The 15,680-nt window shown below is 49.6% G+C and overlaps 1 protein-coding gene across 6 annotated transcripts in view; it reads right to left on the reverse strand.

The window, feature by feature from the left end:
• Nucleotides 1-15,680, reverse strand: part of SYT17 (synaptotagmin 17) — a 121,780-nt gene that overhangs the window by 56,705 nt on the left and 49,395 nt on the right. The window lies entirely within an intron of this gene.

Genomic DNA, 15,680 nt, shown 5'->3' on the forward strand with positions numbered 1-15,680 from the left:
CCCTGGTGGCCCAAAGGGTCTCGACACACTTCACAAATGTCACAGGAGGCAAGTCCCAGCCCCCATTCCCACCAGAAGATGAGGGGCGGCCGGCCTCTCCGTGCTGCAGATAAGCAGTCTCTGTTAGCACCCTGCTGCCACACAGAAACCAACTTCTTCTATCACACAAGCTTGAAGCACAGGTAGTGTAGTCACCTGGACCATCCAGGGGTGGCCGGGGCCTCAGTAGGGCCTGGTGCTGAAGGCGACCTCTGCCATGGGCCTTGAGAACGTGTGAGGGGCCATAGAGAGAGCCCTGGATGGTGGGGAGTTGCAGCTGTTCCCCAGAGGGTTCCCCCGCTAGGATGCACAGCCTTTCTTCCAGATGCGTCTGCAAGCTGATCTGACCTTCCGCCTCCGTGCACCGACCTGCCTGCCTAGTTTAATTCCTGTGCCAGTTCAAAGGGGCAGCTGAGCCAAGGAAGCTGGCAGAGTCACCAGTGTGGGCAGAAACACTTCAGGAACTGAATCGCCATCTCCTCTCTCCCTCTCTCCTTGCCCCCAGCACTGGGATACACACATCCTGAGGCCAAAGCCAACTGAAGTAACTGTCCAGATCAAACAGGGCCACGCCTTCCGGGGGTGACTGACAGCACCTGCCCAAGACCCCCAGCCCAAGGTGCGGGCCCACTGGATTCCCTGTGTCCTGGAAATTTGAAACTGGAATGGAGACAGAGAAGGAAAGCAACCCCACATCCTTGGATCCAAGTCAATCCCTCTTCTCGCTCTAGTGCTGCGCTGTCAGAACAGACACCACCAGCCTCCCGTGGCCACTGAGCTCCTGAACTATGGCTACTCCAACCTGAGCTGTGCTGGAAGCATGAAATAGACAATGGAGGCCACGATCTAGTGTGGAAAGAAGATGCAAAATCTCACACTAAAAAAAAAAAATGTTCACACTAATAATTTCTGACGATCACACATGGACATAACATTTTAGTTAGACTAGATTAAATAAAATAGTACAGAATAAACTTCATCTGGTTCCTTTTAGTTTTTTTAAATGTGGCCACTAGGCGATTTCAGATGACGTAAGTGGCTCACGTTATACTTCTGCTCCAAAGGACCCCAGAGCTGCCTGGGAGCCTGCAGGGCTCAATTCTTCCTTTGCTGTTATGAACTACTCCTACCCTTTCTATACTGCCCTCTTTTTCTCCCAGAGAGCCTGGTATGAAGCCTGGCTCTGCCATTTACTGTGTGACCTTGGGCAGGTTCGCTAACTCCCTGACGTCCGTTTTCTCATCTGTACAATAGGGACAGTAAGAGCACCTGTCATATATAATTGATGAGAGAATTAAATGGATAAATATATGGGAAGGGCTTAGAGCCCAGCATTTAGTAAGTGGATCTATTATTTTACTTATCATTTCCCTTAAGGTGGCCACAGTCAGATCTGCTGCTGCTTGAAATGAACAGACCGTTCTCCTTTGGTCCCACTAATTTTCACCTTGTATCATAGTTACTGATGGCCCTGACTTGTTTCTCAGAGGCACTGCCAGGTAATGAGGAAGGACGGAGCTCCGGAGTCACCTAAGTTCAAATCCCGGCTCCAATATTTATTCCTTGAACACCAAGGCAAGTCACTCATTGACTTGAACCTCAGTTTACTCCCGTGTAAAATGATCACGGTATCTCACAGGCTCGTATGATTCAACGGGATCATGTATGGAAAACGCTTCATGCAGTGTTAGGAAACAGGGAGCACTGACAAATGCTTACTATTGTTACACAGTCGTTCCTTGGTATCTGCAAGGGACTGGTTCCAGGACCCCCTCAGATACCAGAATCCACGGACGCTCAAGTCCCTTATACAAAAGGGTGCAGTACAGTTGGTCTTCTGTTCCGTATCTGTGGATTCAACCAACTGGATCTGGATTCAGAACTCCTGGATATGGAGGCCGACTGTATTACGATGAGAATCTTAAAGGAAGGGATCAGGTCTCACTCATGTTGGTAGCCCCAGAACCTGCCCTCTGCGTGTGCTCAAGCAATCGGGACAGCCCGTGGAAATTTTCAACCTCTCCCTCTTTGAAGAGAGCCCCGGCATCCTCTCTGGGGTGCACCGCCAGATGCCTGGACCACCCAGCCAGCCGGCCACTCAGAGTAACAGCCTCATCTTCTCAACCCCAGCTGGAGTGGATGAATGGCTCGGCTGGCAAATGTTGCTTTAAGCGCCTTGGTCAAACTGAGTTGCGGTCCCTCGGCTGGGAAGATTTTAGTGCAATCATCATGGTAACGATTGACAGTGACATTTACTCAGTGCTCACCAGCAGTAAGCGCATGTCAGCTGAGGCCCTGCCACGTGCAGGGCCTGTGTAAACAGCACAGGTGTTATCACATCCCACCCTAACCACAGCCTTTGAGGTCAGGGTTGCTATTCCTGCCATCTTCCAAAGAAGGAAGATGAACCTCACGAGACAGGGTGGTGGCCAAGAGCAGATGCTGGGATTTGAACGGAGCCTCCTTCCTTCACTGACTGCACGGCCTTCGGCAAGTTACTCAAATTTTCTGTCTCACTTTCTTTAACTGTAAAATGGGGAGAATGACAGTCCCTGGTGGTTTTCTGACTTACACGGAAAGCCCCAGAACAGTACCGGGTCTTTGGGAAGCACTCAGGAAGAGTCAGCAATTTCCATTATTACCAGTGACCTTGAGTAACTGCCCAAGGTCACACCGCTGGAAGTGGCTGGACTGACTCTGGCCTGAAGATTTGGGGACTGCTGGGTCGTGCTCTTGACCACGACATGGCATCACTGTATACACGTGTCAGGCTCTGCTCTGCGGGGGGGCAGAAGGTGGAGGCTCTGATTACAAACGCTACAGCATCTGTCAATTTCATACACAGTGGCTGATTTTCAATCTGCCAGTGTGAAGTCAGCGGGTTTGTGAAATTCCTGAAAATAACAATTGACTCTACAGGCCAGCTCAAGCTGGCTCCAGCACACCACATGATTCCCATTTTATACACAAAGAAAACTGAGGCTTAGAAATGATAAAGTTAACTTTCCTGGACCCACATCTGTAGAAGGTGGCAAAGCTGGGACTTGAACCCAGGTCTGTATGACTCTAGGGTCTGTGCTCTTAGCCACTATAGATCCCTTCCCTTGTGGGGTAAAGCAGTATGTGCCAGGAGAAAGACCTCCTGCCTGCTGATCAGGTGACCTAACTCTAGTCTCCTTTCTGTCACTGAAAGCTGTGTGACCTTGGATAAGTCACTCAACATCTCTGTGCTGCAGTTTTCTCATCTATAAAATAGGATTGGTTCAAATCATCTCTGGTTCCCCTTCCAGTTCACATTATAAACTAGGAATCAAAAGCTCACTTTAAGGCCTGAAATGTAAACTACATTTGTATTTTAGGAGGAAGAAACAAGAAGGACCACATAGAAAGAACCTTCTAGTTAATGCTGCCTTGTAAGGTTCTGGTCTGCGCCCAGCCCTGGCTGCATAGTGGTGCCAACACTGCTGTTCACCAAACCTGGGCAGGAAATCCTTTTAACTAACACACGCAGAGGACAGGTTTCTGCCGAGAGGGTCAAGGCTGACAACAGCTCAGGACAAGTTAAAGACGGCTTCTCATTAAAAAACTGACATATGCCTTGTCAAGGGCCTTGACTATTTAGGTATCAGGTGGTCAGTGATCACCAAATACAGTATGCAGTCAGGAGAGGCTGGGGCGTGTACGGCCCCAGGCAGATTCCAGGTACTAGGCCCAATCAGCACACGCCTCTGGGTACCTCAAATCATCACCATTTTTGCTATTAAAAAATGTCCTCAATTCCTTCTAACTTCATTTGCCTGGGGCACGGTTAAGACCAAAGTTGCACATATTGAAACACGAATCGGATTCTAAGGCCAGTTCCTCATGGCTCAATCTCAATTGCTCCCCAACCTCTCCTCCCTCTTTTTTTCCCTCTTCCCTCCTCAGTTCCCTCCCCAACCTCCTGGTACCTGAGCTCCTGGTCACCACTATTCAGTGTATATTATACGCCAGGTGCTTTGCGTCCCAGATCTTGGTTTATCAAGAGGCAATGTAGTGCAGTAGAGTGGCTAAGTGCACAACCCTGGAGCTGGACTAGCTTGGGTTCAAATCCCAATTTTGTGGCCTTAGGCATGTTACTTAATGCATGCCTCAGTTTCCCCATCCATAAAATGGGATGCTGAGAGTAGTGAATACAATAGAAGCCTTAGCACCATGCCTGGCACATGGTGAGTGCTATGTAAGTCAGACGTTGCTATTGTTATCTTCACGATGTTCCCCCAACTCTCCACGCAGTAAGCATTATTATTCCTAATTTAAAGGGGAGGAGTTGAACCCAAGTTCATTCAGCAGTAAGTGGTGAAGCCAGGACCTTCACCAGGTCAGTCTAACTCAAAAGCTAACACTCTTTATACAATGATATTTATTTAATTCAAAAAACACCTATCAAGTTCCTTCTAAGTGCCAAAGAGACAGAGAATAGATAACAAAAGCTGATGTTATGGAGGGTCTGGGAAGCCTTTAGCTGTGCATGGACAGAATGTGGAGGGGGACTTTTCCTGTTAGGCCAGAACTGGCTGCCTGGGCCCAAAGCTGGGGACTAGAGAGAGGCAGCAAGGGGTTGGCAAAAACCGGGCCCAACACCTCCCTCCGGGATTTTTAAGAGGCAGAGACCTGGTCCTGCAGTTTTCAAAACCATCCTCCTTTCCCACCTCTATAAGCAGAGGGGAGGTACTGGCCGAGTGGGGACAGCTGGGGATTTTCCCTGCCCACCCACTCAAAACCGAGAGAGACGGCTGCCAAGAGGGTCCCTTGCAAACATCAGGCACCTCCTCAAGGGGAGACCGGAGCCTTTTTCTCCATGGCATCCACTTAGCCAGGGGTCCTGCTCATCTGCTTTGCACCTTCCTGCCCAGAGGAAAGAAGAATGGAGAGGGAAGGGGGAACGCGGAGGATCCTGCACTCGGAGCCTTCGACGTGGCAAGGTTAAGTGTGGCCATGTTGAGGGTGCACCCCAGCCCCCGGCCCTGACCAGCCCGCAGACTCTCTGCCCACAGAGTCTCAGGTCACCAGGGTCCTCCTGAAACCCAGTCCCCCTAAAACTGAGTTCCTCTTCTGAGTTTATGATTAACTCTCTCTATCCAAAACTTTACTCCCTTTCTTTTCCTGAACCTGTTCCCCTCAAGATTGAGGACTACCAAGGAAGAGGGGGGATGGGAACCATATACAAGCTCCTTTGAAGTAAAAGCCTTTTGCTTTAGTTTCCCAGGCCTCCCTTTGATTCTCTAAAGGCTGGCTCAAGACTTCTTAATTAGGAAACGTGAAGATGTAGAAACAGAATAGCTATTGGGCCAGGACACTGGTACCAATTTAGACTATAAATCCGCCACACAGCAGGATCACCCAACTTCCAGTTCCCTGAAAGACACAGATACAGGCCTGACACACAGTCCTAAGTTGTTTTTATAGGAAGCTGACCCCCTCCAGATGGAAACTGCTGATCGCAAGAACGCAGACCCTAGGCTGGTTGAAACCAGAAGGCTGATGATGCTTGAAACTTCACCTTGATGCCGACCAACCCGAGAATTGAGCACGAGCTGATCACACACCCTGCGGCCCCCTCCCTCCCACTGCCTTTAAAACCCCTTCTCTGAAAGCCATTGGGAGTTTGGGTCTTTTGAGCATGAGTTGCCCGTTCTCCTTGCTTGGTGCCCTGCAATAAATGTTGTACTTTCCTTCACCACAACCCAGTGTCAGTGGGCTGGCTTTACCGTACGCAGGCGAGTCGACCCTGGTTTGGTTTGGTAACACTCTCTCCTCAGATGCATAAGGCAGGCTGGAGGAGCCTGGGGAATTAAGCGCTTCTGGAAACATCCTTCAACCTGTGCCTGCTGGGAGTTGGGGAACACATGCCCCAGCGCCCCCCACCCCTGGGGAAGCCTACACCGAGAGTCCAGGAGGGTCGCGATCCACATGCCCACAGTGGGGACTTGCCTGATAACACTGGTTCTTCTTGGAATCACCCCCCAGATAAAATACTTGCACTCAAATCTTGATCTCAGGGTCTATTTCTAGGGGAGCTCGACCTAGGCCAATAGATGACTCTCTCAGGGGGCAGTGAGCCCCAGAGAAGGGAGCTGGGATTGGACCATCTGACTAGGGCCCACCCTCCCGGGCTGCTCCTCACTGAAGGGACCCCAACAGTAAGAGGCCATGGGAGACACTCCCAGGGCTAGGAGTCCACCCACCCACCACCAGGACGTTCCAAATTGTTGACACATGCCTGCCACCAGGGCCAGCTCTTGAACCCTGCCTGCCAAGTTCTTCCGTGGGGATATTAGCCAGAGAAGCTTCAGCAATAAAAACTGTGGCCATGGCAGTGAAATAAGGAGACAGTCATGCTTCCTTCTCTGAAGCGGCACTCCTTCCCACTTCAAGGCTGTGAAAAGCCACGCTCCACCGTGCATGAGGAGGGCAGGATGAGGGAGGCCAGGCCCCTGAGAATCCTCCCTGGGACTTCTGGAACTTTCGGGACAGAGGATCTCTCTTTCCACTGGTGTGGCCCAGCTGGCAGGAGGTAAGCCCGGGTTTTGCTTCCCTGGGGAAAGGGCCTTCCTGAGAAGAAAGGTAACGGATGAAGGCGGCGCTGAGGAACATTCCAGCTGAGAGATTCCCAGGATACAACCTGGACGCCAGACTCAGTGGAGCCTGGAGCCCACACAACCGCAGACTTTTCTCTTTGACCAAAGCCAGTCTGTGATGGGTTCTGTCGGCCGTAACCAGCATTTTGGGAGCCACCAAAGAAAGTAAATCTCTTACTTCAGAGTCATGCCATTTTTCTTCTATTGCTCAACCAGAACAGCAGTCCCCACACTGACAATCAACTTGGTTACCAAATCAGACTGTCCTTTGGCCTCTTCCAAAGATCCAATCAGTTTGGTGCTCCTGAAGAAGGCCACCAGCTCACCCCTCAGACTCTGAAGGCTCTCCTAAGGGGCTCCAAGCAAACACAGAAATCCTCTGAATGGCTCCAAAGGTGGAAAGAAGCAAGATACACACTGATATAAAAATCTGGGTATACTTATGAGAAATACTGTCTTATCATATCCAAGTTACACGGGGTAAGTCAATTTACAAAGTCCTCAGCCAGGACTTCCTCCTAAATAGATTATTTCATAGCGGTTATGGATATGGGCTTGCAGTCCGTCTCAGGTTCAAGTTCCTACTCCAGCTGTGCAATTTTGGGTAAGTTTCTTAACCTTCCTGAGGCTCAGGGTCCCCATCTATAAAATGCAGGTGCCAGTGCCATCCATCTGGTGGGGAATCGTTAAGTATTACACCGAGCCCAGGGTCTGGTACGTGGTGAGAACCAGAACACGCTTATTGCCACCACCTCTGACTCTTATGCTGCAAAGGCAACATACACAGACTTCACTTCCTAAGCCACGGGGCCCTGAATTATAGGCACTGAAGGTCTAAAAGGCATTCCTTTGGACAAAGCAAATCTCACATTAAAGCAGTTTTCAGAAACATAAATATCCAGTAGCCAGATGTGCAAATATCACTTTTGACTAAGCACATTTTCTTTTTCTGGGCTCAAATCAAACATTGTTCCTCAGCAGGCAATGTGGCTTTGTAATAAGAGATACTACACCCCACATGACTCCGAATTATCCCCCAAGAACATCTAAGAGCACGCTACCCGGAGCCTGCCCCTTTCCCAGACGGCTCCATAAAATACCATCCTAATGGCAGCCTAGATCGGGCTTGCAGGCAGCCAGGCCAGCTCGCTAAACCAACACAGCAGCCGACCAGCGAGACCACATCTCAGACCTGTCTGTCCAGCTGCAACAGCCCAGCCCCTTCAGCATTCCACTGGCCACCCAAGTGCCTCCCAGAATGAGGTCCGCAGTTCACTTAGGACAGACTCTCCCAGCACATTCACTCAAGTGCAGGTTCACCCAAGACTTAAGAAATCAGAATCCAGGAGGCTGAGGTCTGGGAACCCCACAGGCACAGCTCCTGGGTGATTCTGGTGCTTGGGAAGTAAGACAACAGCAGCATCCCCTGTTTGAGAATCCCCCCTCTGTTTGAGAGCCCTCATTTACAGCACCCCTGAAGCTGGAGTGTAAAGGCTAAGGGCTGGCTCTGGGGATCAAAGACGCTGCCTTCAAACTGTCTCCCAAGCTGGGCACTTGTCCGCTCCCCTTCCCACCCGGAAGCCCGCAGCGTATTACTCCTAACTGGTGTTCCCCAACATTTTCTTATGAACGTTATCAAATACAGAGAAGCTGAAATAACTGTACACTGAACCCCTTTAAATATATCACCGAGCTCGTACAATGAACAGTTATTAATTCTGCAACTAATATTTTGAAAATATGCTATATTTGCTTTATCGCATATCTATCAATCTTTTTCTGAGAGCATTTTAAAGTAAGCTGCAGGCACTAGTGACCTGAACACTTCAGCAGGCATATCATTAACCAGAATTCGAGGTTTACGGCTCTTTTATTTTTCAGATAAAATTTATATGCAATGAAATGTGCAAACCTTACGTGATGAGTTTGACAAATGCATACACCTGTGTACCCAACGCCCTATCACTATTAGTCTAGAAACTTCCCTTTGGCCCCTTTCCAGTCAATCCCCTTCCCCAGTCACAACCACTGTTTTGACTTTTCACCATAGATTGGTTCTGTCGTTTCTTGAACTTTATATATATGCGATCATCTATATGGGCTCTCTTGGGTCTGACTTCTGTTTCTCATAATGATTGTCAGCAGGATGTCCTCCTCAGCATAATGTTTGTGACAGTCATCCACGCTGTATCAGTCCTTTTTCCTTCTTATTGCTGAATAATGTTCCATTACATGAATATACCGTAGTTTGTTATCCTTTATCCTGTTGACGGACACCTGGGCAATTTCTAGTCTGTAGACCTTCTCTGAATATGCATGTACAAGTTTTTGTGTGGACATAACATTTTCATTTCTCTTGGGAGTGGCACTGCTGGATCGTGGGGTAGATATCGGTTTAGTTTTACAAGAACCCACTAGAATTTCTTCCTAAGGGGTTACATCACGTGATATACGCACAGCACTGCCTGAGAGTTCCAGTGGCTCCACACCTTCACCAACATTGGATGTTGTCAGTCTTTGTGATTTTAGGCATTCTGGTAGGTGGGTTGTAGTGGTATCTCACTAAGGTTATAACCTGCATTTCTCTGATGGCTGATGAAGTTGAGCACTTTCCCATGTGCCTTTAGACCATTTGCATGAGTCTTCTGCTGTGAAACATCTGTTCAAAATTGTTGCCCATTTAAGAATTGGATTTTGTCTTGTATTTTTGAGTCATTGGAGGTTTTTTTTTGCTTTTGCTTTTTTTAAATTGGGGTATAGTTGCTTTACAATGTTATGTTAGTTGGAGTTCTTTATATATTTTGGAAATAAGTACTTGTGGGTCCCCCAGGAACAGTTCTCTCCAGGCAGCCTGGCCGGGTCACCCCTCCTTCTCAAAATACTCCAAGGCTTCCCGTCACCCACAGGAATAAAATCCAAGCCTTTACCTCAGCCTACAAGATCAATGTGATGGGGCATTTTAAGCCAGTTCAACCTCAACTCCTGCTGCTCTCCCCTCACTCACTCTCCTCCAGCCTTCAACACACTCTGCCTCAGGGCCTTTGCACTTCCTGTACACACTGTTTGGAATGCTCTTCCCCTGGACATCCTCCAGGCTCACTCCCTCAACCCTTCCAGCTCTCTACTTAAATGCCATCTCCTCACCCACCTAGAACAGCTTCCCCACTCTCACCCCTCAGCCACCCCTCTCCAGCCCCTTATCCTGCTTTCTTTTTCCTCCTGGCAGAGACAATGCCAACAGGCATGATGTGTTAATTCATTCACTGAGTATCTATGTCCACTAGAATGTAAGCTCCATGAGGGCAGGGGCTCTGTTTTGCTTGCTGTAGAGAACCAGTCTCATGTCTTGGTTATGGTGCATCACTTTGTAAGCCAAAGACCTCAGTTCTACCACTCAGCACAGAAAGATGACTTAGCTTCTCTCTGCCCAGTTTCCCCACTTTGTAAAATGGGCCCTTGTGAAGATAGACAAGTGAGCACATGTAGAACGTTGCTTGGCTCATGGTAGACACTCAGGAAACTCAGAGTGAAATTAGTAGCCCCAGCCCCTAGAGCATGACAATCACCTAACAAATATTCATTGACTAAATAAACGGATAGTTTATATATGTACAATATTTTGACTGTATATTTATAATGTACAGTATATTTATAATTTTCCTCAACTCGAGGGACTTTCACAGCCAGAAGCTACTTTCTCCTGAGAAGAGTTCATAGCCCTAGAGAGGCACTGCAAGGGAGCGGGCAGCAGGTACCATGTCTCCACTCGACACGAGCAAACAAAGACCTACAGGGTTACGTGACTCCAGTCACAAGGGAACGAGTGAAAGGGCTGGAACAAGAACTCTGGTTCCTCCTAATGCTCTGTGAGGTTCTGGCATGCCCACGGGACCTCTGCTCTTTCCACCTCCCTCCCCCTTCCTTCCCCAAACCACATGATCTCAAGAGAAAACGAACGTCCTTCATCCTGAATGTTTTTCTGGCTCAAGAAAAGGTTGAAGAAATAACTGCACACCCCTGTTCATAGCAGCATTATTCACAATAACCAAAACATGGAAGCATCAACGGATGCATGAAAAAACAAAACGTGGTCTATCCACGCAATGGAATATTACACAGCCTTCAAAAGGAAATCCTGCCACATGCTACAACATGGATGAACCTTGAGGACATTAGGCTAAGTGAAATAAACCAGCCCCAAAGAGACAAATATTGTGTCATTCCACTTATATGAGGTACCCAAAGTAGTCAAACAGAAAGTAGAGTGGTGGTTGCCAGGGGCTGGGGCCAGTGGGGTATGGGGAGCTATTGTTTAATGGGAACAGAGTTTCATTTCTTGCAAGATGAAAAGAGTTCTGGATATGGGTGGGGGGTGATGACGTGTGTGTATGTACTCAACACCACTGAAAGATGGTTAATTTTATGTTATGTGTGCTTTGTCACAATTATTAATAATTTTTTAAAAAAGAGTTGAGACTACACGGATTTCACCTCTAAATGGCCAAAGTATCAATTCACTTCAATCCACTTGGATAAGAGAACTTCTCTCAGAGGCCACTATAACTTCATACCACATCAATCACACCACACACTTCGGTATTTCTATGTCTTCATTTCCATTATCTTTCGGCCCAGCGTTCTCAATGTGACCAAAAAATCTGCAGTAGATCCATTAGCTGCTAATTTCCTGAATGTCAAGATCAAAGACACAATGTTCAAAGGCACAAAACAACCGGGACATTCTGCCGTGAGCCAGAAGATGCCTATATGCTGGCCCTACAAGCCAGCAATCTATACGCCCCCACAGGGTCTCCACGGCAGAGACTGTGGAACTAATAAACCCTCAGAGTCGCTCTGACCCACATACCGCGAAGTCAGGCTGAAAACGAGAAACTGCTTCCACCCCCCGCCCACGCAGCTGCATCTTCGGAGCACTCTGGTGAAGGCAGACGCCTGCCTCCAATGGAAATCAGCGGTGATGGCCAACCTAACCGCCTGGGCGCACTGTGTGAGGATTTCGTTTTCTGTCTCCAATGCAGGTCTATTTTGCTTCATGTGGATTTTTGTTCAAAACCGCTATCTCCTTTTTCACATTTGGAATGAAAACCAAAGCAGCTACCTGGAGATCTACCCCTCACATCATCTTCCCCTTGGCCCGACCCCGACCCCTGACAACTGTCTCTCCCTGGAAAACCCTCCTGCCCCAACAGGGAACAGCCCAGCTCCCGTCTTGCCTGTCATGGCAGACCCTGCTCCGTCCCCCCAACCTCCATCCTCCCCTTCACCCCACAGCACTACGGACATCTTGGGCCAGATCATTCTGTGTTGTAGGGTCTATCCTGTGCGTTGCGGGACATTCAGCAGCATCTCCAGTCTCTACCCGCCAGAGGCCAGCAGCACTCTCCCATCCACCTAACCCAAAACGTCTCCCAGCACTGACAAATGTCCTGGGACCAGAACTGTCCCTGTTCAGAACCACTATTCCATACTATAGAGGCTTCAGGAAGGCCCAGGGCTGCCCGGCTGAAAATCGGATTTCCCAGTACGGTCCCCGCCAATGACTGACAATGTGGGCTGGCTGGCTCCCTTGTCTGAAGGAGGAAATGCTGCAATGAGATCCAGGACCCAGAGTCCCCTCCCCACCACACACCAGGCTGAGGCTCAGCCTTGCTTGGCTGTCACCCTTCACCTAGACCACTTCACACCCACCCCTGCAGGGTTTTCTCTTGCATCCCATTTTGGATTGAATTGTATCCCCCAAAGGTGTGTTGACCTCCTAGCCCTCAGTACCTCAGAATGTGACCTCATTTGGAAATAGGGTCGTTCCAGATGGGATTATTGAAGATGAGGTCATCCTGGAGTAGGGTGGGCCCCTAATCCAACATGACTGATGTTCTTACAAGAAAAGACACAGACACACACAGAGCGAAGGCAGGCTAAGTGAGGGGGAGGCAGAGATGAGAGTGAGGCAGCTATAAGCCAAGACTGCCAACAACCAGCAGCTAGAAATAAGCAAGGAAGGATCCCCTCTGGGTTTCAGAGGAAGCACGGCTCTTTGACTTAAAGACTCCAAACTCTGAGACTATAAATTTCTGTAGTTTTTTTTTTTTTTTTGCGGTACGCGGGCCTCTCACTGCTGTGGCCTCTCCCATTGCGGAGCACAGCCTCCGGACGCGCAGGCACAGCGACCATGGCTCACGGGCCCAGCCGCTCCGCGGCATGTGGGATCTTCCCGGACCGGGGCACGAACCCGTGTCCCCTGCATCGGCAGGCGGACTCTCAACCACTGCGCCACCGGGGAAGCCCCAAATTTCTGTAGTTTTAAAGCACCCAATTTGTGGTGCTTTGTCACAGCAGCCCTAAGGAAACTAATCCACACTGAAATCCTATCTCAAGCTCTGCTCCTCGGGACCCCAACCGCAGACAGCTGACCTTCCCACTCAAAGAGTATAAATTCCAGAGCAAGCTTGAGACGGCAGATATGAGTCCATTCTTCCCTCAATTTCCACGAGCCTTTCTCTACATGAGAAAGAAGAAGAAGAAGGGAAGGAGGAAGCGGGGAGGGAGAGGAGAAGGAAATTTACTTTGGGGATCCTTCCTTCCTCCATCCTCCACTCATTCAATAAATATTGCTGAGCACTACCACGTGCCAGCCACCGTTCTGGGAGCAGGTGAGAGAGCGGTGAACGAATAGAAAAAAGCCACTGCCCTCCCAGTGTTCACATACTAGCAGGGGAGACAGACCATAAAATGTACGCCTACGGGGTGATGACAAGTGCCACAGAGAAAACCAGAGCAGGAGAAGCGGGCGGGGAGCGCCCGGGGCGGGGGCTGCCTCTGGCGTCTGATACAAATGTTCCCATGGTCCTGTCGGGCGAGGTCTCAGCTCAGGCAGAGGGCGGCACACCTGGTGCACACCAGCACACTTGGGCTCCTTCTCTTTTCTGCCCTAGCCCTTCAGTGAGGTTTCGGGAGCCCACCTGGCCAGTGTGCTAGGACGGGCTCCATGCCCGTCCCAGTGCCAGAAGGGCGACCTTCAGAACCACCACTGACTCTGACGACCCCTCCTTCCCCGTCTCCTCCTCAGCTCTCACTTCTGCTTCTTGGGATCACCTCCTAAATTAACGATCTGCACCCAGGCCCCTGCCTTGGCCTCAGCTTCAGGAGAACCAAACCAGGGCAGATGGGCCAGGAAGACTTTCCATTTCAGGCAAGGTAACCTTTCAGCCAAGACCTACAAGAGCCAGGTATGGGGATGTCCGGATTCTCTACCTCCGGGGCCTTCCACTGACGTGAAGAGAGGAGCTGGCAAATCTGGAATTTATTTTGTCAGGTGGGCCTCCCTCTTTCAACATAATTTTCTTGACACTTGAAAAGCGAGTGATATCAAATATCGAGGAGGATACACAGAAAGTACCAAATATATCCTGACCGTGTGACGGGAAAGAGGCTTTGGGATTATAGCAGACACTGCCAGCATCGTGCCCGCTTCTCCTGACCGGGACCACTTCAGCCTGCCAGCTCCTGCACTTATTTTTGCATTTGTGGATGTCAAAAGTCTCTGTACCGGGCTTCCCTGGTGGCGCAGTGGTTGAGAGTCCGCCTGCCGATGCAGGGGACACGGGTTCGTGCCCCGGTCCGGGAAGATCCCACATGCCGCGGAGCGGCTGGGCCCGTGAGCCATGGCCGCTGAGCCTGCGCGTCCGGAGCCTGTGCTCCGCAACGGGAGAGGCCACAACGGTGAGAGGCCCGCGTACCGCAAAACAACAACAACAACAACAACAACAACAAAAGTCTCTGTACCTGCCAGTGTAACAGGACAGAAATACCAGGAAATGAACCTCCCCATCCCCCCAGCCCTCATTCAGTGGCTGATAGGAGGTGCTGTACAAAGACCCCGGCTCCTTCACCCCTCAGGTGGAAAGGCTCTTAGGTGTGTGTCTGACACTGGCTCCCAGTCCCCCCAGCAGGTTTCAGCTCCAGTCACCCACAGTGGTGGTCGGCTCAATAACTGCACCCCTCATGCGACTTTCCCACCCCCTCCTGGTGTCACCTCCCAATTAAATGACTTCCCCTGCCTCAGGGTCTTCTTTTCTTGGGGAATATAAACTAAGAGAGTGATAGCTTTGAAGACGTGTACACACACACACACACACACACACACACACACACACACACACAGTGGAACAGCCCCTCCAGTCCTCATGTTTAACACCTGCACCCCAAATGTGATGCTAGCTCATCAAATCCCCGGCCAGTAGACCTCGGCTTTAGAAGCACCTTGATGTATTCGATGCAAAATAATCCCATCTGCATTACACAGGATCACTGTCCCCGCGTGGGTGGGCTAGACCAGCCTCCAACTGGTGGGGTTTTTTCCTTCCCATACACTCCCCTCATATCTTTCCACCCACAGTGGGGGCAGTGCTGTCCTCCAGCCCACAGAATGCCCAAGGGAGGGACCCTAAAAGCCCACTGGTGAGACAGCCTGGTCCACGGGTGGCTCCCCAAGGGGCCAATTGCTCTTCCCTGGGCTGGAAGAGGGAAGGAAGCTAATCTCACAATTTGCCTGAAAAAAATCCACCTATCATCCCGTTCTTCAGCCTTCATTTTATTTTTCCCAAATCAATTTCTGAAAGTCAAAATGACTGATAGCTTCATACCCAGGACAATCACTCTCCTTAGTAAATAACCCAGCATCAATGACAAACAGCTCCCAGGGCAGTGGTGGCCACGTGAACCCACACACATGGGAAAATTGCATAGGGTCTGTAGTTTAGTTACCAACATCAGTTTTCTGGTATCGCTAATGCACTCGGATCGTATCAGATTTATCATCGGGGAAGCTGGATGAAGAATACACAGGACTCTCTGTACTGTTCTTGCAACTTCTTGGGAGTCAAAAATTATTTTAAAAACCAGAGGTTTTAAAAATGCAAATAAAAAAAAAAAGTTAAATACTGAGATAAAAATAATCATTTTTTTAAAAAGCTCCCAAGAGGAGACGCTGCCAACCCATCC

Source organism: Orcinus orca, chromosome 16 (genome assembly GCF_937001465.1).
Source record: "Orcinus orca chromosome 16, mOrcOrc1.1, whole genome shotgun sequence".
NCBI lineage: Eukaryota > Metazoa > Chordata > Mammalia > Artiodactyla > Delphinidae > Orcinus > Orcinus orca.